General features: G+C 37.0%; 1 long non-coding RNA gene across 3 annotated transcripts; it reads left to right on the forward strand.

The window, feature by feature from the left end:
* LOC141375899 (uncharacterized) lies at nucleotides 1–27,496 on the forward strand. 3 transcript variants are annotated; one of them, XR_012384704.1, is made up of 6 exons: nucleotides 44–220; nucleotides 10,559–10,664; nucleotides 13,687–13,772; nucleotides 16,218–16,336; nucleotides 20,803–21,061; nucleotides 24,668–27,391. It is a non-coding gene; the product is annotated as an uncharacterized lncRNA (long non-coding RNA). The 3 variants fall into 3 exon arrangements; XR_012384705.1 differs by lacking the exon at nucleotides 16,218–16,336 and having other exon boundaries at nucleotides 1–220; nucleotides 24,668–27,496; XR_012384703.1 differs by lacking the exons at nucleotides 44–220; nucleotides 16,218–16,336 and adding an exon at nucleotides 9,067–9,375 and having other exon boundaries at nucleotides 24,668–27,496.

Raw genomic sequence — 27,496 nt, forward strand, 5'->3', positions numbered from 1 at the left:
GAGTGACAGCTAGGTCTCGTTGGTCGCCGTCACGTTACCTCCTGTAATCCTGCAGATTAGCCACTGAACTCAGCATATTCATTGTATTTCTGTGTTGTTTTTTGTGGCTTTACACAGTCAACTGCCTTTTGGACTTGTTTCCTACACTTATTAGATGGCATGGCATGCTGAGTGCACTTAATTGTGCTCTTAAATCATTCACGTGGCCTCCGTTTCTCATGTGAGTAAAGTTATATACTTATATACCATCTCTATACATGTATTTGTTTTATTTAAGATCATTTATTGTTTATATTTATATTTAGAGCTGTAATGCACTTTAGAATCTGACGAATTGATTAGCTGTAGGCTCTAGAACAGTCATATGAAGCGTTGTCATACAGTGTTATGCTGGATTTCATCAATAGTCTTACATTAACTAACACAGACTATATCTGAAGTGTTTGGAAGTAATTCGCGTTTTCCTCCTGTTGAAAAACGTCATTAGACCAATGTTTAGTGACTAAATGTGTTACACCAGTGTTTTTAAAAGTCTAAACACTTTATTGATATTGCATACAACAAAGCACAAGTGGTCAGAATACAAACGAGTCACAGGTGATAAAGTTTTAAGCGTTCTCCCAAAGTAAAGTGTGTCTGAGCCAGGTCCAAGCAAAATGCCAGCAGGTGTCTTTAGCTGTGCTCACTCTCACCCTCTTTGCCCTTGTCTGGTATCCTGCCGTGGGTGTGATGACGCACGAACAAAATGGCAACAGTTAGTCGCGCCTACTTGTGGCTTCTTTTGCGCTCTTTAGAAACATATGGGTGACGTCACGGATACTATGTCCATATATTTTACAGTCTATGGTCACAACTTGATGTAGGAGTGCGGTTCCCCCGCCCACCAATATTGATTGACAGGCACGCATCGTCTAAACTTCAGTTTGTTGTTTCATGTCCATTTTCAGCATGTGAGTCAAAGCGATGTCACTAAAGAAACACCCTTGCTCTATTTTTAGATGTAAGGCTCATTGAACTCAACACAAGATCAGCATTCACCACATGATCAGAATTATTATTTGTAACTTATTTTGTTTGTAGGTAGGTTTGCAAACTAGTGTACTTTTCATTGCGTCTATCTTAAAGGGTCACACATTTTTTGAGCTGTTGACAGTCGTATATGTGTCCCACACTGCTAAAAACACTATTAGGACACCTATATTTCACTAAAAAGTGTAAATTGGTTGTTTTTGCGTTATTTCAAGCAAATTCGTTCTTCCTGTTTGAAACGAATTTTTGAAGCTGCGTCACGGCCATGACATAATAGCGTATATTCCAGCGTGCAGACTGGACGTCTGTGCCAGAGTGAGTCTTATTACGTCTTACAGTGTGTTGCATTAATGCATGAGTAAAGCTTGGTTCAAACCAATCAGCGCGCTCTATTGTGCAACCTCATTAATATTCATTAATGTCACAGTGTAGACGGCAAAGAAGCCACGTTGTGTTGGCAAAACAAGCGTAAAGTGTTGCTTTTATAGTTTGCTGCAGTTAAGTTTCGTTTTCATTTTCTCTCTGTGAGAGCTCAGAGTCACGTGTGGATTAACAGTGTACGCGACGCTCGACAACAATAACTTACGTGTCTAAGGAGGATTATTGTTTACCTGAGAGCTGTTCTCATCTGCAAACGCTGAGATCCAGATTGTAGTCTCCTCTAAATAAAGACGCGGCTCTAGTTGCTGGTGATTGTCCTGTCTCTACAGATTTGGTAAGTGGGCGACCAGTGCTCTTTGTTTATTCAGTTCGTATTTTATTCGTATCAAACAAACTATTGCACCGAGTGCAATAGTTAGCACTAACAGTTACAACCAAACTATAACCTCGTGTTGGATTTTGTGACCGGAATAACACACGCGGCTTTCTGACGCTACCTGCCGTGTGCATCTAAGTTTCCGGGAAATGCTGAGTTTTTTTTCTCTCATTCGCCGTGCGGTATCAAACATTGCATGAAAAATACACGCTTAGAGCAGCGCCTCGAATCAAAAATCTCGTTTATCGGGAGGGACATTAATGAATTCCCTGAATGAAAGAGCCAAACTGCAGTTAAAGTCCACCATTTAATAATTTGGCAAATAATTCGACTACAGATGTCCATGTAAACACAGTCACATTGTCCGCTGTGGGTGTGTGTTTTGACTCTGAAATTCAGCGCGCCCAAATAGACACTCCCATACCAAGCCGCTTTTCTTCCTCCAACACTCCCCCCTAAACAGAGCTGGACACGCCCACTTTTCTGACTTTTTCCAAAGTAGAGGTGTGAAAACACCCTGCTGAAACGAGGGGGTTTCATGGCCCTTTAAACTTCAGCCGCTTGCATTTCTCGAGGTCACAGAAGCATACCTGTCAATCCTCCCCTTTTTCCCGGGATTCTCCTGTATTTTACAGTTCTATCACGGTATTATACCGTAAAGGTATTTTCCCGTATTTCTCCCATATTTTCAGTCTTTCTCTGAACAGCCAAGCCTCCCTATACGCAACCCATACCGCCAAACCACCAGGGGTCACCCCTTGCTCTTAAACGTGAGGAATCCCTTATTATGGTGGGCATATCCCTTATTTTCACATCCCAATGTTGACAGGTATGCACAGAAGCTTCCTGTGAGTGTGATCTTAACCAGGTGCAGCTGAAAGTGCGAGCGCACGTGAATGTCGCTCCATTGAAAAAAAAAAAAAAACTTCCCTGCAGGTCGCACACAAGAAGTGCCGATCGGCAACGCTAGAAATCTAAGCATAGGTTTCTATCAGGGTACACACAACAACGCTTCAAGTGGGTGGCTGTCCGCGGTGCCAAGCCAGGATTCGGGACACTTCATGTTTCTGCCGCGCCACAGAGCTCCATCTGAATAGTTTGATTTTTAATAACATGCGAATGTCTGTGTCTGGCATGCCGTGTCTCGGCTCTAAGCGGGTCATCCGGTGCCTCAGTCAAAGTTAATTCAGTGTGCGTGGTTATTAGTCTCTGTGTACAAGCTCGGAACTTTAATCTAGCTTACTGTTGGCTGTAAAACTATACAAAGACACAAATGATTGTTTACTCTCTGCTTGGTCTGTGTCTGAGGCATACATGTACGGCTGAATGCTGGTCCTCTCACTCATGCTGCTTCTCTCTGCCTGTCTGTTGCCAAACACAGAGCAGGGGAGCTCTTGGCTCCGCCCCTTTGTTACGTTGGGCGGGAATTTGAAACTGATTTTCATGTGAAGCAACACACCCCTAAAACAGCGAGCTGTGTACACGCCCCCAAATTAACACTTTTTTAATACATAATAATAATTTTAAAATGTGCCCTTTAAAGAATAACAAATATCGAATATAATAAAAAAACCACATTAAATAAATAAACCCATATAAAAAAACAAAAGCTAGCTATAACAATGTAGGTATATAAAACACATAAATTAAACCGTTTTAAAGCCATAATGAATTTTCGTTTTAGAAAGGCCTATCCGAAAAAAAAAGATTTTAGATATTTTCTAAAAACAATAAACACCGGAGGAGTTTTGAAACATTATTTATACAGTATTTAGATACAATGATATTAATCAAATCGTGCAAACAGAGCAATGTTTTGTGAAAAGCAGAAACTACATCCTTTTCTATCATCCAGTCCTGCGCAGCGCCACTTTACAAACAGATTGGGGAAAACTTCTGTGTCCTCAAACAAGTGTTTATGCTTCTATATGACGTGGTAAAATTTAAAAATGAAATTTTAAATCTAGAGCTTTATTAGAGGATAGCTGCTGAGCATAACAAAATATAGGCTATATATTATTTGCTCTTATGTGCTGAAACACTTAACACTTTCCTTTTAATTAAGGTCACCGAATAATATGCAACATCCTTAAATAAAGGTGAATTACCTGTTAAAAATCACAGGGAAAAATTAAAATGTCTTAGGTCTCTCTGGAGCATTTGGGCTGAATGTTTGAAGACGTCTATCAAAACGAGGATGTTACATGTCATATCGAGTTATTACCGGAGAATTTCTGTGGTTTTATATTATGGATGGTTGCGCTCACTGCACTGGGTTCCTCCTTTAGTGGCGAGACCACTCGATGCACGATGCCAACAGTTGGTCAGTGAGTAACCAAATATAATGAATGGAAATACACAGGCCCGTATAGACATATAATGCTGTACAGTAACGGGTCATTTGTTTGTTTCGGTGTTCTACTTTTTAATCATATATATATATATATGTAATATATATATATAATAAAATTACTTGTATAAATATATATTATATATATTTAAATTACTTGCTTTCATTGATTATTATTTTAAGTTCAGATCTTTTACCCTTTTTTACCCATAGGAGATAAATAAAAATTCCTTAGGATTTTTTTTAGGATTGTAACAATCATAGCATATACTTTTTTCCAGATTTTTATTTTCACAGTTATTTTTTAGGGACCAAAAAAAAAAAAAAAATCAAAAATCAAATCACATTTTGACGTTAGGTCAGCTTTAAGCTTTACAAATATTTTATACAATGATCTTTGAATTTCAAAAACTTTGATAAATATATTTAGAATTGTCAGTATTGTTACCCACTAGTTCATAATGAATTCATCAGCAGTTTACTGATTAGAGAAATATAGCAATATCAGAATCAGAAAGAGCTTTATTACCTGAAACAATCTCAGAAAAAAAATTATGCTATGTTGTACCAAAGAAGGTACAAACCCTTGTCACTGGGGCAGTACTTTTTTATGGGACAGAATTTTACCTAAAGACACACATTTGTACCATTGCAGTTTTTACCTTTAAGGACATGATTTGTACCATGGGAAATCAAAATGTACCTCCTGGGTTTTAAAACCTGCAGATACAATATTGTAACTTTTGTGCATAAAGTGTTCATGAGATGGGGCGAGGCAGTGGCGCAGTAGGTAGTGCTGTTGCCTCACAGCAAGAAGGTCGCTGGTTCGAACCTTGGCTCAGTTGGCGTTTCTGTGTAGAGTTTGCATGTTCTCGCTGCTTTCACGTGGGTTTCCTTCGGGTGTTCCGGTTTCCCCCACAGTCCAAAGACATACGGTACAGGTAAATTGGGTAGGCTAAATTGTCCGTAGTGTGTGTGTGAAAGTGTGTGTGGATGTTTCTCAGAGATGGGTTGCAGCTAGAAGGGCATCCGCTGCGTAAAACTTGCTGGATAAATTGGGGGTTTATTCTGCTGTGGCGACCCCAGATTAATAAAGGGACTAAGCTGACAAGAAAATGAATGAATGAATGTTCATGAGATGGATTGCCTGATGGAAGAAAATGTTTCTGTGTCGGGCTGTTCTGGTGCACAGTGCTCTGTAGGGTAGAGGGTTGTACACAGGCCCGGATTGGCTAATCGGGAGGACCGGGAGAATTCCCGGTGGGTCGGTCTGTTTTTTGGCCGTGAGCGCCGGTTTCCCCAGCTCCAAAATCTGTTGCTCTCAGCAGTCACATTTTTAAAATTTATTTATTTATTTACTTGACCACAGCCTTTTTATTCATTATTTTACCGCAGCTCTACTCTTTTTATCTATTTTCTCACAGCTTCGTGAGCATGATACAGCCTGCAGGTTAATGAGCCAGATGAGTTACAATTCTATGTATAGATTTTGGTCCAGTTGTTAGCACGTTAGGTTACGACGTCACTGACCCGGGTTCAATCCTTGTCAAAGTTATTTATTTTTATTTATTGTTAAGACATATAATACTGTTAGGGTTGTTGAACATTTGAAGTTCTAAAGCAGCTGTTTTCTCAAAAAAAGACGTGATAGTGTCATTAGAAACTGATTTGGAAATGACCTTATTTTAATATAGTCAGTCGTGAACTGAGGTGGGCCGGTCTGAGGCTTGAAACTCCAGGGCTGAAAAGGAGTCCCACTCCGGCCCTGGTTGTACAAGTGATTTGCTCAGCAGTCTGAACTTTTAGAAGTAGTCTTCGAAGGTCAGAATTGGTAGCTGAGCTAAACCAGACAGTTATTGACGGTTTGGTTTTTGTTTTGTTAGATTATTAGTAGACTGTTAGGTTGGGGTTTGGGTTAGTGTAAATTGACATGTACTTTCAAAGTTTCTTATAGTCAGTTAAATGTCTGTTGAAGGAGCAGTATCAGCAGATATTAAGCAGTCTACTAATACTCAAATGGACCATCAAAATAAAGTGTTACCCTCCTTTGTATTTCTTATCATTATTTCATCAACAGGTTTTACTTTATTAAATACATAAGATATAGTCAAAAAAATTATTAAAGTTAAATAAAATTTGCTCATGGCTTTTATATTTGATCACTGCATATTTTCCAAATATGACAACTTCTCTGCACTCTTAAAAAAATCCATAAAAAAATGGGAAAATGTACTGGCAGATCTTTACACAAACTGTTTTCCATAAAGTTTGTCAGTTTGTCCAAAAAAATGTCAGTTTTTTGACTGTTAAACTACTGTAAAAAAAAGAAACATTTTATAAGAATTTAGGGGTTTTTATATTAAAACTGTTATTTTCTGTGTTTTTAAGGGAATATCAACAGTAAAAAAGTGAAAATATTCTGTGTTTTAATTAGCCAGATCTCACGAGGAAACGTAAGTATTTTACTTTTTGTCAGTTTAGTGGCTAATTCGTATGAGTTCGTACAAGTTCAGTCTTATGAAAATGTAAGATTTTAAAAATAAGGCATGGCATCCAACCCCACCCCTAACCCCAACCATCATTGGATGATGAGCAAATCATACTAAATTGTACAAATTAGATCATACAAATTCATTCAAATTAGCCACTAATTCAAAAAGGTATGAATTGCCATGATATTGGGTTGGTTTTAAAAGTATATCTACAGTAAAAAAAAGTACAGATTCTGTTTTAATGGTATACTGCAAAAAAATAACTATTTTACTTATTTTAAACAAACAGACTGCAAACCTTGCTTTTCCTTTTTTTCTGAAAATACATAAAAATTTCTTCAAATTTCAAATGGTCATATTTTTCTCAGTGCTGAAAACATTTTCTGAATTGCTGTACTGAAACCTTCACGAAAACCTTGCCACTTTTATTTTTATTAAGTTTCTTTGTTCCCTAATTTACTTTGTCTTCTTTTACTTTCTTGTATCTTGTCTGACTAAGAAATTCCATGCCATTTCTTTTTGTTAATGTTCAGTAATGCTGCTGAATAAAATATACTGATTGTAATATTACAATCATCCGGTCTCAGTTTACGTCACTTCAGTCCAATATACATTTGTTTTTCTTTCTTTCTGCGAAACACAAAAGGAACTGGCTGAAGTATTATTATTCTGCTTTATGGTTCTATACATTACCTTTTATAATCCACACATACAGACATACAAACACACACAATGAGACTCTGCTTGGGAAATCTCCACTGAACTTGAATGAACGTCAATGAAAACAAGTTTAGTTGTCTTTTGTGGGTTTTGAATGGGGGGGCCACTTCAGTCTTTGTGCGATCTGAATTGACAGGACAGGTTTGGTCGTCTCTGGGTGTGACCACTCATTCAACAACACACTTTACTTTGTGCAGCAGGATCATCAACATCGGCTGTGTGTATTGCTGCTCCTCTCCATTAATATGGATATCGTCCAAATCAGTCTTTGGTTGCAGGATTTGTCTGAATAGCACTTAAATTAACGCTGTCTAAAAATCTATCTCACCCAGAGAAATATCATGGGGCAGGTCTGACTTGCCGTACAAGCTTAGATACTACAATAGACAGCATCTGGTTCCAAATATGATTTTATGAATGAAAGATAACAGCCACTAGTGTAAAGATAAAATGTTTATGTGGATTGGACTTGAATGTTACTTTTTATGTGCACTCAAAAAAAAAAAAATAAATAATAAAAAAAAAGATTTTTGATTATGTACAATTGAAGCCAATTGAATTGAAGTTCTGTTTTTAATATTTCCCAAATGATGTTTAACAGAGCAAGGAAATTTTCACAGTATGTCTGACAATATTGTTTTTTTTATTTCTGGAGAAAGTCTTATTTTTATTTTTTTTTTGGCTAGAATAAAAGCAGTTTTAAATTTTTTTAAAACCATTTTAAGGTCAAAATTATTAGCCCCTTTCAGCTAAATATTTTTTTGATAGTCTACAGAACAAACCATAATTATACAATAACTTGCCTAATTACCCTAACCTGCCTAATAAACCTAATTAGTTAAGCCTTTAAATGTCACTTTTAAGCTGTAGCGAAAGGGCATCCGCTGCGTAAAACATGTGCTGGATAAGTTGGCGGTTCATTCCGCTGTGGCGACCCCTGATTAATAAAGTGACTAAGCCGAAAAGAGAATGAATAAATAACTGAATTATAATTTTACATGAATTTTATTCAGAATGATTGTACAAATGACTATTTTAGTTTCTCTTTAATCAACGGTTAGACTTTAATAGTATAAATTCACGATTCAACACATGACTAGGGTAAGAAATTATGTTCCTTGCCAGCCAGCTAGGGATTCTTGGAATACAAACTGTCATATAATTTCTCAAGAAGCTTTCCTACTTTCTTTGAACAGATTTTAATCTGTTTTATAAACTTTGTTTTTAGACTCACAGACAGACTCATTTACCTAGACTCGTTGTCTACACCCAAATTTTTATATTTGTCTACATGTCTAGGCGGTTCATTCCGCTGTGGCAACCCCAGAGTAATAAAGCGACTAAGCCAAAAAGAAAATGAATGAATGAATCTACCTGCCTGATGTTTACATTATTTCATTTAAATTCTAAGAATAAATTGAACAATCTAATAGTAAAGGTGATGATTCTGCCTCTCATAATCAGCTTGATCCATGAGGAGATAAAAATATTTTATGTGTTGTCAGAAAAGTGGCTAATTCGTATGAATTCATACGAGTGAATCCATATGAAAATGTACAAAATTTAAGAGGTGTGTTTCCAAAACCTACCCCTAACCCTACCGTTTTTGGGGGATGTGGTGGAAATTCATTTTATTTATGTTATATTCATTTTATATACTCATACGAATTATTAAGGTCTGTTTTTTTTTTTATTCTTACATGAATGTGCTGTTTAAGTTAGACCAAGTGTGACCACTTCAACATCTGTTTATTATCAGACAAGATCTAGGTAAGTACATGGTAATTTAACAAACTATATGTTCAGGATGGGAGGTAAATGTAAATAGACTGAAATGTACAGGAGATGGTCAAATTTGAAGTTGAGCGCTGATGTAACTGTGATACTTCCTGTATATCACTGATGACCTTGTGGGGATTACAAACTACTGTAGATAAAAAGAGAATGCACTCTGAGAGAATATACAACCTGCGTTGCTGATTGTGTGGCCTTCTTTGCAAAGAATAAAACTTTAAAAGACACTCTGGGTAAGAATTTGTCTTCTTGACCACTGAGAGAACCTCCTTAGAGAAAATTGCCACAACAGGGGATAAGCAAATCATTCTAAAATGTACAAATTAATACAAATTAGCCACTAAATCAAAAAGTAAAAAATTATCTAGCAAAAATCTGGTGAAAAATGATGTATTGTCAGCATGACAAAGGCAAAAGTAACTAATTATAAGAAATTAGTCAAACCAATGAGTTAAAAATGTTTTGAAAAATCTCTCCATTAATCAGCACAAAAATAATAAAAAATGTCATATTGGATTGCTAATCATTTTGACTTCAACTGTATATATACACTTCGCTGAAATACCATTTTGCTTATCCATATCTCTTGGGATTCTTTAAGTATTTAAAAAGTATGTTCGTCCTATCTAATTAAATGATTTTTGTTCTTAATACCTGACTATTTATATAAATATATAATTTATCGTTGCACTGAATTGAATTTAAGACGGTGTCAACGAGAAATCAAGGTAAAAGTAGCATATACTTAAAGTCATTATTATTAGCCCCCCTGTTTATTTTTTCCCGAAATTTCTGTTTAACAGAGAGATTTTTTTAATCACATTTCTAATCATAATAGTTTTAATAACTCATGTCTAATAACTGATTTATTTTATCTTTGAGATTATGACAGTACATAATATTTGGCTAGATATTTTTCAAGACACTTCTATACAGCTAAAAGTGACTTTTAAAGGCCTAACTAGGTTAATCAGGTTAACTAGGCAGGTTAGGGTAATTAGGCAAGTTATTGTATAATGATGGTTTGTTCTGTAGATTATAGAAAAAAAATTGCTGAAAGGGGCTAATAATTTTGACCTTAAAGACCTGACCTAATTTTGACCTGAAATAAATCAAATAAGACTTTCTCCAGAAGAAAAAATATTATCAGACATACTGTAAAAATTAACTTGCTCTGTTAAACATCATTTGGAAAATATAAAAAAAGAAAAAAAACAAAAGGGGGCTAAAAATTCTGACCTCAACTGTATATTATTATATATTTTGCCTTTTTTTTGTCAGAAAAAAAGGATGAACAAATAAATACAATTTAGAGATGTATCTCACAATTTTATGCTTCTTTTCTTTGACCCACACTTCTAGTGAATGTCTCCTCTGTGTTTATCCATAGGCTAATGCTTTCTTTTTTTCTCCCAGCATTCATTACTGCTTAAACCGAGGAGGAGGAGAAACCACATTAAACATCAAAAGAGTCCAAACCACAGGGGTGAACAAAGAGGGAACGAGAGGAGATGAGAGAAAAGTAGGTAAAAAGTTTCACAGCAGTTCCAAGATTATGCTTTTATGAACGGAAAAAAGCTATGACAGCAAACAAGCGTGTTTCAGAGCGGAAAGAAGGTCAAACTTCACCCTCAGACAAGAATGTGTCACAACGGGGAGGCCAAACAGATGATTCTGACTGAACACAAATAATGAATCTACGATATCAAAAAGATGGGGGGGAAAAAGACCCATCTGGCTTAGTTTAGACTTGATCTGATGCCAAACATCATAATGTGATTGATCTGGGAAAACCACAAAAGAAAAAGCAGGAATTCCCAGTGTAGACATCACCCTCATATGTCTTATTGACAGTTGCATAACATTCACACGCGAGGAGAATCCAGAAGCTAATGTGATACACGTTCTCAAAGAGATCTGTGCTCCGTCTGACCCCAATACTGTTCTGTCATTGTGTGTGTTTTTCTCTCATGAGTTTGTGTCATTCAGCAAACCTCTGCTCAAAGATGGCCTCTGTGTTTAGATAAATGAGAGGCTCCATTGTTAAGTCTGGTGTTTAGTGAGGCCTGACACATTGTATTAGCAACTTACACACTCTTTGTGTCTGTCGTTACGTTTCTGAGTGTGTGCAGGTACATGATGAAAGCTGCTGGCGTCTGTTTATCCTTAAACACAAGAGAAGACTTGGTTTGACAGCAGGATTAGGCTGGGCAATAACATTTTACGGCAGCATTATCAAAAAGCAAGGATGTAAACATGAAATAAAAACTTACATAAGTAGTTTGTTTAATCAAGAGGAAGAAAGTATGTTAGAAAACTAAGAGAGAGAGAGAGAGAGAGAGAGAGAATTGAATTTTGAAAAAAACTATATTATATTATATATTAATATTTATATTAACAATGAATTTTATAACTATACATGACTCTTTAAAAAAGCAATATGAATAATACACTAAGGCTGAGTCCGAAATCACATACTTCCATACTAGTTCAAGAGTTCACTTAGCTTGTTTGACATGCTGTCCTGGAAGGGAGCCCTGAGCTCACCCAGCTAGCAAAATTCATGTTGCTCAAATCCGGTCTACACCAGACACTTACATCCTGCCCACATACCGCATGGAATGATGGCATTTGGGCGGTCCGCTCCTGTATGCCAGATCTGGGCCACAATTAAGCCATAGCAAAATCACATATCAGCCAGAATTTAACCAAATGAACCAGAACTGACCCTATTCTGGGCCACAGTTTGCTTTTATTAAGGCCCATATCCGGCCCACACCAGACACTATTATCTGGACCATATACTGAAAGGAATGATGGCTCTAGGGCAGTCTGCTCTTGTTTGTCAGATCTGGGCCACAAATAAGCCAAAGCAATATCACATATCAGCCAAAATTCAACCAAATGAACCAGAACTTACTCTATTCTGGGCCACAGTTTGCATTTATTCTGGCCCAGATCTGGCCTACACCTTACACTTACTGGGTGTGGCAAAGTACAAAAATCCCAGCATGCATTGCAGTATGAATACATACTATAGCCCATTGATGCTCCAGTTTTCATTATTTGCTGTTGATTCTGCTGTTTATGTTGATGTTGTTGATTTTGCCTCTTTTAGTATCCTGTTTGTGATGTTTTGGTCATTTTGTTAATTGTCACCATTGCTGAAGTTCATACACTGATTATTGATATCTCTGTGAGCGGAAGTTGATCCATAGAATTTTTGTTTGCTTATAAACCTTCATAATTATGTGGCACATGCACGCATGTTATTATGTTACTTCTAATAATGGATTAAACATTGGTTAACATCAGTAAATTATATTAATTCATCACAGATTGTGCCTCATTTAATTTTATTGTTTTTGATATTTTTTTACTTGGCTCATTTGCTGTAATGAATAAACTTTTCAAGCAAAGTTCTTACAGCAGCCCAAAAGAAAATTTATGTTAAGAGGTTCAGGGCTATGGGACCAACTTAAGCAAACACTTTTCTCCATGATGGTGACTTTAGTCTATGTGGTCCACATATATTTTAAGATAACTAGGCCTCATTTGCCATATCTTCTCTGGGTCGCTTTAGGCTCACAGCCACATTAGCCAGAGCTAACTGTGCCAAATATTTGCCAAAAGTGGCCCACATTTGTTTTAGGATAACTGGGCCACATTTGTCATATCTTCTCTGGGCCACTATAGACTCAAATCCACATTAGCCATAGCTAACTGTGCCAAATATTCACGAAAAGTGGCCCACATATATTTTAAGATAACTGGGCCACATTTGCCATATCTTCTCTGGGCCACTATGGGCTAACAGCTGCATTAGCCAGAGTTTACTGTGCCAAATATTTGCCAAAAGTGGCACACATATGTTTTAAAATAACAGGGCTACATTTGCCATATTTTCTCTGGGCCACATTAGGCTCACGGCCACAATAGCCAGAGCTTACTGTGCCAAATATTCACCAAAAGTGGCCCACATATGTCTTAAGATAACTGGGCCACATTTGCACCAACACGTGTGAGCCACTTTAGACCCAGATTACCCTTAAATGACTATGCCACATTTTTGCCAACTGTGACCCACATTTGTCCTCTATCATTTGGGCCAATTTTGTCATTTTCCACGTTAGGCTACATTAGGCTCACATTCAGATTACATTTTGCCATAAGTGCCAAATCTTTGCCTTAAATTGCCTATATATGAATTTGAATCTTTGTCCCCCATTTGTCATCGTACAAGTGGGCCACTTCAGGCTCACGTTCATTTTGTCTGGGCTGAAGGAATACCACCAGTGCTACATAACTGCCTAAAGTGGCCCACATTTGTATGCTATCTGGGCATAAGATCCTTGAGTCTGGGGCTCCCTCCCATTTGCAAGGCAAGAGGGGAGTTTGAGCTCAGGAAGATCTCGAGAACTCCCCTGCCATAGTAGCTAATAAACAGATAGTGATTGCTCTTAAGAGATAACTATTTACTAGAAGCATGTCTACGGTGCTGATTTGAATTAGTCTATTAACTGAGGTTGCATATTTTTTGAAAGGTGGGAGGAAACCAGGGAACCCGAGGGAAACCCACGTGAGCAAAGGGAGAATGTGTAAACTCCGCACAGAAACATCAGCTGGCTTGGTAAGGACTAGAACCAGAGATGCTCTTGCTGTGAGGCAATAGTGATAACCACTGTCCAAGTCAGAGTTTAGTTTGTTTGTATAACTTCAGTATTATTTTCTGAATTCAGTTATGCACCTGTGAACCCCACACATGTCTGCTTTAAAAAAAAGGTATGTGTTATCTAACATAAAGCGTCACATGTCATGACATCATTTCTACATCACTGCACATGCACAGCAGTTTTACATTTAAGGCTTTCACTCGGAGCAAGTGTTTATGTGTCCTCTTGATCAGATTAGAAAAGGTCTGCACCACCCCTTGCAATCTGACCGTAATTTCATTAGAATCAAGCTCAGTTGCAACAGTTTTTAGATGAAGGCTTTTCGGTTTCTTTGAGCTGCCTGTGCTGGATTTTCTTGAGATAAAATGCACTGTTGATTTCAGATATCGGAGGTGAATGGCCAGACCAATTCAGCTGATATTAACTCAAATATCCACACTAAAACCAATCTCTCTGGAAGAGCATCTCTGAACACACCACACATTTAACCTTGAAGCAGATGAGCTACAGCAGCAAAAGAAGAGCACACTAGTGAGACTTTGGCCAAATTATTACAGTAGGATACTACAACAGAGGACACAATTCACATGGGCTGAACAAAATTTGAAAACGAACAGGTTGCCTAGTCTGATAAGTCTCTATTCCTTCCGCAACCTTCATAATTTGGAGTCAGAATTTAGTATAAATAACAGAATGTTCAATTCAATTCATGTTTATTTATATAGTGCTTTTCCAATGTAAATTGTGTCAGAGCAGTTTAACGTACTGTAGTTCTAGTAAAGTCCAGATTTCAGAGATGAAGTTCAGTTTAGTTTAGTCCAGTGTGGTTTAAATTTCACTGCTGAAAGTTCAAACACTGTATAGAGCAAATCCACCAAAGCACAGCTCCACAAGTCCCGATCCAAGCAAGCCAGTGGTCACAGTGGCGAGGATAAAAAACTTTACCAATTGACAAAGTGAAGGGAAAAAGAAACCTCGAGAGACTTGGCTCTGTTGGGCATGACCATTGTTCTTCTGGCCGAACTTCCTGTGTGGAGCTGCAGTCTAGGGGCCAGAGGCTAGAGAAGCTGGACGTCCATCTTGGAGAAGCTGCAGGTGTGACTAGGGCACCAGTGGGAGGTCATGCTGGCCCACCGGATCAATGCAGGATCAGTCTCATGCACTCCATTCCTCCATGATGACCACAGCATCAGCTCGGGATAAGACCTGGTCCAGAATTATGGATACCTTGGAATCATCTCCTCACAGGTTTTGGATTGCATCAATGGCACTGCATAGTCTCTAAGGATCTGGAAATGATGATCCCCAGGTGGAAATATAAGTATAGAATAGTATGGATCTACTCTGCCTTGTATTGATAGATCAGGCTACTGGTGCTAGTGTAATAGTGCAGGAAAGTTTTTTGATCACTTTATACTAACTGTGCCTCATTTAAACACCTCCACAGACAACCTAAGCATTGTTGCAATCATGTCCACCTCTTTATGACACCTAGTAATGAAAACTTCTTGCAGAATAACACAGTTTTCTGGTTTCTTGAACATATGGCCTACTAAAAAGGATTCCAATAGAGCACTTTTAGGATGTAGGGCCATGAGAGATTTGCATCACAAGTGTCAGGCAGACAAATGTGCAGCAACTGTGTGATGCTGTCAGTATGGATCAGTATAGACCAAAAATATCTAAGGAATGTTTCCAGCTCCTTGTTGAACCTATAGGCCATGAAGAATTAAGGCATTTCTTAAGGCAAAAGGGGGTTCAGCAATCAACCGGCAAAGCACACCCTTTGAGGACCATGAACAGGCTACTATTAATAATGAGCAATGACCATCACACCCTTCACAGTACATTCCCAGAACAGAGAAGCATGTGCAGTGCCAGGAGACTGTCTCTGACATGCTCAACGGATAAATTGAAGAGGTCTTTGTCCCGAGGGCCGTCCAGCTCTATAATGCTACTCAGAAGGCGAGGGTTGGGTTAGATTTGTTTGACTGAGTCTACATACTAACTCCCACATCATGACTGTACTATACCTGGACTGCCACTCACACACTATACATACTTTGCTAAAAAATGCTGGGTTGTCGTACCCAATGTTGGGACAAATGTGGACAAATCCAACTTTGGGGTAAAACATCTAATTTCAAGAGGTCACACTGATTATTGAACATAGAGCTTGTTTGGCATAATGTCCCGGGAAAGAGCCCTGAGCTCATAAGATCTTTAAGCCTAGGGCTCCCTCCCATTTGCAGGACGAGAAAATAGTTTGAGCTCAGGAAGGTTTTGAGAACTCCCCTGCTATGGCTAATGACAAATTAAAGATTGCTACAGAGAGATGTACTGCTTATTAAGAGCTTGTTTATATTGCTAATATGGTTTGGTCAATTTACCTATGTCGCAAGTTTTTGGACTGTGGGAGGAAACCGAAGAATCCAGGGGAAACCTCCGTGCCGCCCAATCGAGGAAAAGAAAGGAGGAGTTGGGGTGGACGGGTGGATTCTTCAAGTCAAAGATGAATGAGGTAAGGAAATCTGGTGATTTATAATGAGTTAGGAATCATCCGATTAGTGAATCATGCATTTGCTAATGTGGAACCGGCAGCGTTCAATCATCAGCATGAGATCCTCTCGAAATTAGTTGAGAAATAAACTTCACTTAAATTAAATTGAAAAATTAACCCAAAGTTGGATCTGTCCATATTTGACCACATTTGGGTTACATCAACCCAGCAATTTTCAAGTCATAATAGGTAAATCTAAAAACCACTGGTAAACAACCACCTGAAGCACAGCAGGAGCTATGTGTGATGATGCTCTTTGTTGATTATATGCTGGACATCGGCCTCTCCTCTAACATTTGCTATTTGAAAAGAGACCACCTCACCCACAAGCCCCAAACTATCAGACTTAAGACCCATTTTCCTCCATCCTCAGTCTCAACACCTGCACCCCTCAGGGCTTTGTGCTGAGCCCCCTTTTGTACGTACTTTATACCTATGACTGTACTCTCTCCCACCCCACTATCCCCAAATTAAATTTGCAGATGTCACCACGCTCTGGTGTGATGAGTCTGCTTTTCAAGCAGAGGTCCACAAGTTGGACAAGAACAATAATCTCACCCTGATCATCACAAAGACCAAAGATCTAATTTTAGGAAGTGCAAAGCAGAGCCTCCGCCACTTTCAATGGAAACTATGAAAACAGTTCCAAATTGCAGAGAACTCACATATCCAACAACCTCAGCTCACACACCACAACTACTGCTCAGCAGCGGCCCAGCAGCACTTACCCTTCCTGAGGCTCCTAGAAAAAAGAGATGTCAAAGCGAGAAGCTACTTTACAAGTTCTACACTGTTAGACTTTTTATTGAATTTTTGCAGTAACTTACTGGCAGCATGGTTGCCAGCAATCTACCATAATTTTACAGTAGCTTCTTTCGATGTGTTTTACAGTAGTATTGCTCAGCAATTTCTGTTTATGGCAAAAATACCTTTACCGCAAATTAATTTTACAGTATAATAACATTGCTTTACTGTCATTTATTTTAGTCTTACATTACCAGTACAAAATCTGTATTTTGAATATTTAACATTAATGCTATTTAAATAAATAAATTAATAAATAAATAATTACATTAGACCATTCATTTATTTATTCATTTTCTTTTCAGCTTAGTCCCTTTATTTATCCGGGGTCGCCACAGCGGAATAAACCGCCAATTTATCCAGCACATGTTTTTATGCAGCAGATGCCATTCCAGCTGCAACCCATCTCTGGGAAACATCCATACACACACATTCACACTCATACACTACGGACAATTTAGCTTACCCAATTCACCTGTACCACATGTCTTTGGACTGTGAGGGAAACCGGAGCACCGAGAGGAAACCCACACAAACGCAGGGAGAACATACAAACTCCACACAGAAACGGCAACTGACCCAGTCGAGGCTCGAACCAGCGACCCTCTTGCTGTGAGGCAACAGACTACCTTCTGTGCCACTGCGTCGCCTACATAATTGTCTTTCAATTTACACATGAACAAAAAAATTCCAGCACTCCTGCCTGGTCTTCATTGGGTCACACTACTACTAGTGATCTGAAACAAATCGGAGAGAAATGAAACTTGTGAGAATTGGTCATGAGATTCTCTCAGATTGTTTATGACAGACAGGGTAATCATGAAATGAGAAATAATTATTCTTCCCTAAACTATTGAAAGCATCCTGGTCTACTGTGTAACTGTATGGTATGCCGGATGCTCATCAGCAGGCAAAAAGGCAATCAAGAGAGTGATAAACAGCACAAACTTTGGCTGTTGGCTGTTTTCTGGAGGAGATTGCAAACATAAGATACCTCCTCCAGAGACCTTAAAATCTCAAATCACAGACTACTCCCATCCTGGTCACTCACATTTGAAACAATTTCCCTCATAGAGACACTAGAGAAACATCTTAAAACAAGGCCCAAGAGACTGAAAAATAACTTCTTTCCAAAAAGCTATGTGTGCTCTAAATCAATCAGGAAAGTTAGAATAAAACCATGGACCATGCATCATAATGGAGCAGCTTTTAAGCAGCAAGGTTAATTTAGTTCTGTTCAGTTATTCAATTCAGTTTAGTCAAATAAATTTTATAAATTAGGTTCTGAGATGTGTCATCTATGTTTTGTATTATGTGGTAAGAAAATGTCATTCATTACTTGATGCAACAGGGGTGGCACAGTAGCTCAGTAATAGCACTGTCACCTCACAGCATGATGGTCACTGTTTCAAGTCCCGGCTGGTCCAGTTGGCATTTAGGTTTTGTCGTCAGATTTATTTTGTGACGTCAGTTGACCAAAATTCAATTTCTAGCCAGAATCTAAGGACAATGTTCTTTTGACGTCCAATAACAATGTTGATATTTGGTTGATTTTATGTTATGTTGAAAAGTGACCAAAATCCAATGGTAAACCAACATCATATTGACATCAAATACCGACATTTATTTGTCAGGTATGGCAACCAAAATCCAACGTCTAATAGACATCATAGTGGTAAAGTCCACACAATGTCAAGCTATAACAACATTAAATGTTGATATTTAGTTGATTTTAGGTTGGATATAGTATAGTAATTAACATTAGCTTGATGTTGGGTTCTGACGTCAACCTGACTTTCATTGCCAAACAAAATGCAAAGTTCCCACAATGTTGGGGTACAAAGTAAATCTGACGTCATGTTGATGTCCTGTGCCTGCTGGTATTGGACTAAGCTGAAAGAAAAATAAAAAAAATGAACTTGACGGAACAAAGATTAAACATTGACCCACCTAAATATAATGACCTTGGATTGCATTGCAGTCCTTTTTTTTAGGAATGAGAATAGTCAGATAAAGTTCACCCAAGTCTCCTGAGATTAGTCCATTGCAGTGCATTTAGACAGTTGTTCGGTGTGAGTATGAAGGCATGACACACTACGCCCTAGTGGCTGCTATTGCTAGTGAGGAAACACACCTGTCGGGCACTGGGGGATGTTAGTGAGCTTGAGGAGTGATGACAGAGGGTATGCATGCCTGCTCTTCATTATGAAGGTTAGCAGCTGAGACACATGCATATATCATAATCTTACTATGTGACAAGGTTAATGGTTTATAACTGAATACACACTCCAGATCTGCAGCAGCTCAGCACCTGCTGCTGCTTTCACAGGCAGGCTATTTCAAACATTCTCCAGTCACTGTAAAAACCATCAAATGCATGTGTGATTCTGTTATTTAACACGGTTTTTGCTAGTTTTTGTGATATTTGTCTGTGTTCTAGTACAGGGGTACTCAAAGGCCTATTTCAAAAGTCCTAATCCTAAAGTTTTCATCAGTGTCAAGGGTGTAGATTGAATTTAAGGAACATGCGCATACATGGATCAACCATTTAAAAAAGCCTTTTTTAATTATTAAATAAATTAAAACAAGCAAAAAAATTGGAAAAATTACAAGTTTCACTTAATATATCAATGATTTTTAATAATAAAAAAGAAACATAGGGCGAAGCAGTGGCGCAGTAGGTAGTGCTGTCGCCTCACAGCAAGAAGGTCGCTGGGTCAGTTGGCTCAGTTGGCGTTTCTGTGTGGAGTTTAAATGTTCTCCCTGCGTTCATGTGGGTTTCCTCCGGGTGCTCTGGTTTCCCCCACAGTCCAAAGACATGTGGTACAGGTGAATTGGGTAGGCTAAATTGTCCATAGTGTGTGAATGTGTGTGTGGATGTTTCCCAGAGATGGGTTGTGGCTGGAAGGGCATCCGCTACGTAAAAACTTGCTGGATATGTTGGCGATTCATTCCGCTATGGCAACCTCGGATTAGTAAAGGGACTAAGCCGACAAGAAAATGAATGAATGAATGAATGAATGAAAAAAGCACCATAACGTAGTTTAAAAGTATCATGCATTGTGCAAAATAGAGAGCAGTGTGATGTGTGAAATGACACTGTGTATTTTATCAGCTGACTTATCTTTTGTTTCATAGAGTATTTCCTCTTCATTGAATCAAACAGCAATTTTGTGTTGAATTGGAGCACAATGAACACATACAGTACCAAATCATCTCTTAAAACGTCCTTGTTCAACTTTTCTTTTCCAGAATCTGACATCCTCCCCCATTTAAACAGTCAATGCGGCAAAGAGCATCGCACGATTATAACAAAACATCATACACAGACTGGATGTCATGACAACAGCATCACGGAGGAAAACCATACTTTGGTTTCATTTTGGACGATAAAAAAATATTTAAAAAAAGGTTTAACACATGATTTTCAAAGTAGTAAATCTACACATCGCACAACACAATTGGAGCTCTTTAAATTTGAAAATAGAATTGAATTCTCGGAGGGTCCAGATCTGGACTTTTTTTTAAATATTTTGTTGATCCTAAAAAAAACTCATTTGTTATTCTTAAAGAAAATGATACAAGTGACCGAAATGAGCTTGCTTAACTGAAATATGTTTTAGCTGCCTCCTTGATGCCTGTGGAGGTGTTCCATGCTTGTACCACTGGGAAGGGCCCTGGGGATAACCTAGGACATGCTGGAGGGACTACGTCTCTTGGCTTGCCTGGAAACAACTTGAAATCCCCTGAAGGAGCAGAAGGAAGTGTCTGGGGAGAGGGAAGTCTGGGGTTCCCTGCTGAGACTGCTGCCCCCATGACCCGACTCTGGATAAGCGGTGGAAAATGGATGGATGGACTCCTAAACTCAGAGGGAAATAATAGGTAAACATTGCTATAAAAGAGAGGCATTTGTGATGAATTGCTAGATACCTACGTTGTTTGTAAGTCACTTTAAATAAAGGCATCTCCTAAATGGGCCACTAAACCATTCACAAGGGATTGCTTTTAAATATTGAGATACATCATATAAAAGTAAAATAAATAAGCTTTGCATTGATGTATGGTTTGTTAGAATAGGACAATATTTGGCTGTGATACAACTATTTGAAAATCTGAGGGTTAAAAGTTGTTTAAGTTAAGTTCTTAACAATGCATATCATTAATCAAAAATATGTTTTTATATATTTACAAAAGGAAATTTGCAAAGTGTTTCTATGGAAGATGTTCTTTACTTTATTTAACAATCTAATGGTTTTTGACATCATACAAAAATCGATGACATTGGCTATAGCAAAAACATACCCGTACAGCATGAGGTTGTGTGGTCCAGGATCACAAATGACTGAATGCAAATAAATAAATAATGAGGTGAAAGCAAATAACCCTAATTCTAAACCTAAAATTAACGTAAATTGGAAACTTGTGCCTAAAATCTGATTGCTTGTTTAAAAACTTGTTCCAGGATCAACAACAAGTGAGCATTCTTTCCCCACTGGACCTAATTAAAAAAATAAAGGTGCAGTTTGGGTGATGACGGGGTGCCGGAACACTTGTCGAAGGAGTGAAGAAAAGTGTGTTGTGATTGGCAGGATGAAATGAGCATGGTCCTTTTTTATTGAAAGATCTTTTGGAAAGCTTGGTTTGTTGTGCTTGGCACAAACGCCCTGAAACATGAGATTCCCATTAGATTTGATAGAGAGTGAGAACCTCTAACATATAAACATTTCGATTTAACTAATTGTTTTGTATGCTATGGTGTTTTAATTTGCAAAACAGATTGTGTCATGCATTGAACTGTTTTTCCTTAAAATGGCATTTCAGTGTTCATAATTCTAATTAATTTTACAAAAGAGATTTTAACAGGTCCACTTAATTGTTTTAAATAACTTTTTTTAAAAACTAAAAAAAAAGTAAATGGGTAAAACAATCCACCATGATGTCTAACAAATATCTTTGTCGTTTTCAAAATCATTAAACTTTTATTTGACATTTTTTATGTTAATTTTAAATTTTGAACAATCTTCAGTGTTGAAATACGGCAATTCCAGCTGACAGAAACGTACACATCTACTTTATGTTTAAAATTGTAATTGGATTGCAATGGGGTATATGCATACCTAGTGTTTTTCAGCCAATGATACATTTCAGGTGAAAGCTTAATGTGACTATTTTCAACTTCAAAAGGTTGCTTTTACAGAATCGATGTTGTAATGTGATTAAAATACATACAGTTAAACAGACTTAAGTATTTATTTAGTTGTTCAAGTGTAAAATGAGATGAAAGGTGAGCACAGAAAATACTGAGGTCATATTTTAAAGACATGACGGGAACATTTTTTATTTAATGCAATGCTTTTTGTCCTGTCTGAGACCCACTTCATATTGTATATCTATATAGTATATCAGGCAATGAAGAAAAAAATCAGACCCTAAACATGTCAATTTTATAATGGAAAAACAGTTCATTGGAAGCGCTGAGGCTGGCTGGCTGAAATTAAAAGTCTGTGTCCATATACCCCATAACTGTACACTCAAAATATGACATTTGCTGTTTGTTCAAAATATTTATTTAAAACGAGCTGAAACAACACAATACTTGAGCTTTTTAAGGGAGAGACAACTTAATTGTTTCAATCCATTTAAATTTGTGAAATCTAATTAGTTAACTTAAAGGGCACATAGGTTACCCTTTTTTCCAGATTTAATATAAGTCTTTTGTGTCTCCAGAATGTGTCTGTAAAGTTTCAGCTCAAAACACCCATCAGATTTTTTATTATACCTTTTATAAGTTTCTATTTTATACCTCTTAGTGTCAGTTATTATTTTTTTTTGTACTGCACCTTAAACACTAGTCCCCCACGCCCACCGTTCCCATGTGCTGTTAGTGCCTAAATCTCCTCCCTCAGCTGCTTCAGACAACAGACAGACATAAAGGAAGAAGATCTCACGTAACGTTTGTAAGAACTTTACCAATGAGTATTCGATGCATTTGTTGTGGAGTTGCAATGATGAGTCACACACAATGTCATTACAAAGTTCACCCACACACACAGATACACACACACACACAGCGCGCGGACGCACACACACACACAGACAGCACGCACGTTTAGCTTTACACTGTTTTTGCATGCAAATGTGACAGGATACAGGTTAACATCCACTGCTGTATGCATACCTGTTATGTTAATGTACAAATTAAACCTGATTTAACGTCCACAAACCGGGATTGAAGCGTCGTCTTTTATAATTGTTCTGACATGTGGCTGTACCGATGAAGTAAATCTGAAGTAAATCACTGCAATTCATTACACGCATGCACTGTTTTAAAACATTTTAAACCTGTAAAACACACTCTTGATCACATATGATGGTCCGAGCAAACCAGCCTGATCTCAAGAGGAAACGTATTTTACGTTTGTTTTGTACAAGTTGAGTCATACAAAAATTTACAATTTAAATTGTAAAATTTAAAATGTAGCAACCAACCCCACCCCTAACCCCAACCGTCATTAGGTGATGAGCAAATCATACTAAATTGTACGAATTAGATTGTACAAATTTCTACGAATCAGCCACTAAATCAAACCTTTTATTCCTGGTTGCTTTGCGCACGTCCTGTCTTGTTGATATAATTATATACATTACTACGGAGACATGTTAATACGCAGCTGTCTATCAATTCGGTGGGCGGGGGGACCACACTCCTAAGTCAAGTTGCGGTTGGTCTAAAAACGGTTCCAATTGGTCCACCGTTTTTATGTTATGAAATGGAAAAAAAGGACTGGGTGTGTTTATATCACCCCAATATGATAGTCTAAACACTATACCTACTCATATGTCTGTCCAAACAGCTTGAAAAGTACAATTTTCACCATAGGTGCCCTTTAATTGTCTCATGTTGTCCCAACACAAATTGACTGTGTGGAACCCAGCATATTTCACAGAGTATACACTGTAAAAAACACTGGGTTCCACACAATTCCTTCATGTTGCCCTAACACAAATTTATTAGGTTAACTTAATTGTTTTGACTAATTTAGGTGGATTGAACATAAAATTATTAAGTTGCCCCCCCCCAAAAAAAAAGAATTGTGTTGGTTCAACTCATATTAAATAAGAAGTTTAAACAAGCAGCAAAAGTGTGTGGGTTTAAAGTAGAAAGTCTTTTCTTTAAAAAATATACTCTAAAGTTACAACTCATAGTGTAACTTCTCTGAATTTCACTTTTGTTAAAAGCAAGTAAAAATAGCTTAGACTTATATACAACTATGAAATATTGTTACATCCCTTGTTTCTAAATCCATGTGTGGACAAACGTATCAGTCATATGATTAAATGCAGTTGTAGCTAATAAGTATTTGCTTTCTGCTATTCCAATTACAGTAAACTGTCAACGAAAATAATGAATGTGAAATAGCTGTATTTTGTGTGGCCGAAGTGTGCGTTGTGCTTTTAGTTATTTTCTTTCTTTTTTTTTTTTTTTAGATGACTTCATTGGTCTGGTTTATCCAGTTAATGAGATTACCTCATCGTATCTCTCTTCCAGACAGTGCGTATATCAGACAGTCTGCCAAAAACAATCTGGCGATATTTTTCTTAGGATCTCACTATATCACGAATGGCTTCGGTGAACCCTCGACTTCTTTATTTACTGTTATTCTGTCCATTCGCATGTTTCTCTGCTGGATTTGATCTATAAAGTAACCGGATCACACTGGTCATGTCAGCTACAGTATGTTGTTATTGCTTGATGTCACTGTGTGCATGTAGCGTCGTTCTGCCCCTTGTCTAACGGTTCTTTTCAATACTAATCTTTCTCTTGTCTCATAACAGCTACACATAGCTTCGAACAAATATGTGAGCATCACGATTCATTCTTTTATAATCATAGGGGCCTCACAATGTCACTGTTAATTAGTCACCATTATTAGACCCCATGTTGTGTGTGTATGTGTGTGTGTTTCAGTCCTGTAAGACTGGTCTTTAAAGCCACACTACCACCACCACCACCACCACCACCACACCCGTTACTGTAGTTTCATTCATTCCATTTCAATTCAGAAATAGTTTTGTTTTTTCTCTCTATCAGATTTGAAATCTGCAGGATGCTCATCAAACTTTCAGATTTTCTAATAAGTCTAACTGTTTTTGTAAATTACACAGTATTTAACTGTAATATGAACTGTAATTCACTATACAGTTATGCTGCATGTTACTGTATTATAGTTGCATTGTGAAAATACAGTATATTTGACAGTATATATATACTTTAAATACATATACAGCAAGAATTGGGCTGTAAATGTAAATATGGTATTTTTGCTGTAACTGATTTACAGTAAGTTACTGGCGAACTGCTACCATTAAGAGAGAATTGTTAACAGTGCTGGTTTCCAGAGGAATTCTATGAGTCTTTACTGTTGATTTTATGCATGCAAGCATTAATTTAGATAGCTAGAAATGTTTGAGAGAAGAAATTCACTTTAACATGGAATTAAATCATTGTGTGTTTATAAAGCACTTTTTATAGGAACAACAAATCTTTACCAAAGGGCTGTAGAGTGCTGTACAATCTTTGCTGTAAATGCTATATCCGTGTTTTCCTTTTCTCTATTTATTTATTTATTTATTGTATTTTTTCCATTTTTCTATGTCATTTTCCATTAATTTTAATCATTTCCTGTACTTTATTTAATATATACACATAGGCTATATGCATGTTTTCCATTTCTCTATTTATTTATTTATTTATTTATTGTATTTTTTCCATTCTTCTATGTCATTTTCTATTCATTTTAATGATTTCCTGTACTTTATTTAATATATACACACAGTTGAAGGCAAAACTGGTATCCCTTCTGTGAAATTTTTGTTCTTTTGTTCAAATATTTCCCAAGTGATGTTTAACAGAGCAAGGAAATTTTCACAGCATTTCCTATGTAGTTTTTTTTTTATTTTGGCTGGAATGAGTACATTATTATGAATAATTTTGTGCTTGACTTACTTTATAGAGTGGAAGGTTCGACTCTGGGCTCAGGCCCTCTTTATAGACAAAGGAGAAGACCGAGTTTGGGAGTCTTTTTTGAAGCTCAGAACTCTCTCACCGAACAGGGCGCCAAATACTTGTACTTATATTCTTATATTATCTGTGGGTGTGAAGCCCCCCTTTTGAATTTTTTTTCTTTTTGAAATATTTTACAAATGATGTTTAACAGAGCAAGGAAAGTTTCACAGTATGTCTGATAATATTTTGTCTTCTGGAGAAAGTCTTTTTTTTATTTTGGCTAAAATAAAAGCAGTTTTACATTTGAAAAAATAATAATAATTTGAAGGTTAAAATTATTAGCCCCTTTAAGGATAGTTTGTTCTATAGACTATTTAAAAAAAAAAAGCTTATACCATAACTTGCCTAATTATCTTAACCTGCCTAGATAATCTAATTAACCTAGTAAAGCCTTTAAATGTCACTTCAAGCTGTATAGAAGTGTCTTGAAAACTATGTTGTCAAATATTATTTACAGTCATCATGGCAAAAATAAAATAAATCAGTTATTAAAAATGAGTTATTAAAACTATTATGTTTAGAAATGTGTTGAAAAAATATTATCTTTGTTAAACAGAAAATGGGGGGGGGGGGTAAACAGGGTGGCTAATAATTCAAGGGGGCTAATAATTCTGAATTCAACTGTACATAAGTACACTTTAAAAAAAAAACAATATACATTTTACAGTAATTTACTGTCAATTTTGGATGCCGGTAGGACTGCACTATTACAAGCACATTGTACTGTAAAAAATTTTAGTAACTTACTGGAAATTTTGGGCGCTATGTAAGACTGAAACATTTAAAAGCACACTATATACTAATAATTACAACTGTAATGTGACACAGCAAGCATTTATTTACAGAGTGCTTGTAAATTTAGTCTCATATTTACAGTAGTTTTTTTTACAGTGTACAGAATTGTGATCTGCCCCACACACTCATTTAGTTACACATTAGTTTACATGTAAATTAAAATGTATTATGATTTCTGTTTATATGAAAACATTCGGGATTTAAATTCGGGATTGCCTTTTAATCCACAAAATTAGGATTTAAGTACATTCTTATATATCTAATTTCAATATTGTCTTTAAAATAAGGCTATAAAGGACTTAGATTTTTGTTTAAATTATGCTAGAAATAAAACGTGCATGCTATGTATGTTGTTTTAAATGTTTTATTATTTGAGTGCAAAGATTTAAGATGTATTTTAAAGGGAAAACCTTTAATTTGGTAATAAAATGCACTTAAATGAATAGTTCACCCAT

Source organism: Danio rerio, chromosome 8 (genome assembly GCF_049306965.1).
Source record: "Danio rerio strain Tuebingen ecotype United States chromosome 8, GRCz12tu, whole genome shotgun sequence".
Classification (NCBI taxonomy): domain Eukaryota; kingdom Metazoa; phylum Chordata; class Actinopteri; order Cypriniformes; family Danionidae; genus Danio; species Danio rerio.